Source organism: Nicotiana tomentosiformis, chromosome 8, assembly GCF_000390325.3.
Source record: "Nicotiana tomentosiformis chromosome 8, ASM39032v3, whole genome shotgun sequence".
In the NCBI taxonomy this organism is placed as follows: domain Eukaryota; kingdom Viridiplantae; phylum Streptophyta; class Magnoliopsida; order Solanales; family Solanaceae; genus Nicotiana; species Nicotiana tomentosiformis.
Window position 1 is genome coordinate 28,831,464 of NC_090819.1, and position 1,903 is coordinate 28,833,366.

Here is a 1,903-nt window from a genome sequence, read left to right on the forward strand (position 1 = left end):
AAACTCACCCGATTCCCGCGGGCTCCAATACAGACATTCACCCAAGTGTAATAACATTATAAAAACTCGCTCGCTAACTAAAATCATCAAATTAATATCAAATATCATGAATTTATCATCAAAACTCAAGATTTTCAACTTTGAAACTTAATTTTCCAATTTATTACAGAATGCGTCAAAACGCCCTCGGGTCACCACGGACCCAAACTTGTCACGACCCCAAATTAACCCTCCGTAAGGGGTCGTGATGGCACCTAGTAATTACGACTTGGTAAGCCTACTATTACGAAAAAGATAAAGAAAATACAATATTTTAAGGATAAATAACATATTATAAATAGCCAAGAGTAGTACCACTTGGCATATACAAAATAATTTTCCAAGACCCAGAATATCACTAAGTCACAAGCTGCTATAATCTATGTAACTCTATACAAACGTCTGAGGATAATAAAGAAAGCATCTAGGCGAGGAAGTAGAAAGGAACTCCGAAGATCTGCGGACGCAAGCAGAGGTACCTTGAAGTCTCCTAGAATCAGCAGCACGTACTAACCCCGAGGCTGATAGCTCGCACCGGGACCTGCACACGAAAATATGTGCAGGGAAGGGCATGAGTACACCACAATGGTACCCAGTAAGTGCCAAGCCTAACCTCGGTCGAGTAGTGACGAGGTCAGGTCAAGGCCCTACCAGAGTAAATATAATAAATTAAACAGTAAAAGATATAAGTAGAATTTACGGTAACATAGTTAAAGAATTTCTCAAAAATTTAACAGTTAAGGGAGCTCTCAGCTCAAAACAAGGTAAACACAGTGGGAAATCTCTCGGGATAACATCCCGTAGTTTCAAATAAATATGCAGTACAAGGGAATCTCCCGAAATACGTCCGTAGTCCCAAAGTAAATATGCAGTACAGGGGGATCTCCCGGAATATGTCTGTAGTCCCAAAGTAAGTATGCAGTACATGGGGATCTCCCGGAATACGCCCGTAGTCCCAAAGTAAATATGCAGTAGTAGGGGATCTCCCTGAATACGTCCGTATTCCCAAAGTAAATATGCAGTACAGGGGGATCTCCCGGAATACGTCCGTAGTCCCAACTTAAATATGCAACGCAAGATGAAATGGTAGGTATGACATCGAGTTATACAGTTTATACTGGACACAGATAAGGCAAATAAGGACTTAACTGAACATGACGCACAGAATTGTCAATTAGGCAGTTAAAACACGTAAGCATACTTTTCTAGTCTAAACTATACAATTAAACATATTAGTACAATTAATAAGAGAAGCAATTTATGATTTAAAAAGGTTAAACATGATTTTTTCAATAATAGCCCGTGTACGTACTCGTCACCTCACGTACACGGCACCCACACACCAAATAACATCAAGATATCCTAAGGGGAAAGTCCCCAACACAAGGTTAGGCAAGCCACTTACCTCGAACCGCTCAAATCAACTTGATATCACATTTTTGCCACGAGTGTCCGACTCCAAATGGCCCGAATCTATTCAAAACAGTAGAATACCATCAATACGCGCTAATGAAATGAATCCCACAGGAAAAACTAAACAATTAGGCCAAAACCCAAAATTGGCTCAAACCCGGCCCCCAAGGCCCATGTCTCGAAACCCGATAAGATTCTCGAAAATAGAAAGCTCATTCACTCATGAGTCTAACCATATCAAATTTACTAAAATCCGACACCAAATGGTCCTCCAATCCACAATTCAAACTCCCAAATCTCTAGTCTCCAACTTCTAATTTCCACCTTAAATACACATTAACTAGGTGGGAAAATACATGGCAAGGCAAGAGTATTGACCAAAAATAAGCACAAGGAACTTACCTCAAGAAATGCCTCGAAAATGCTCTCAAAAATCGCCCAACCCGAGTTT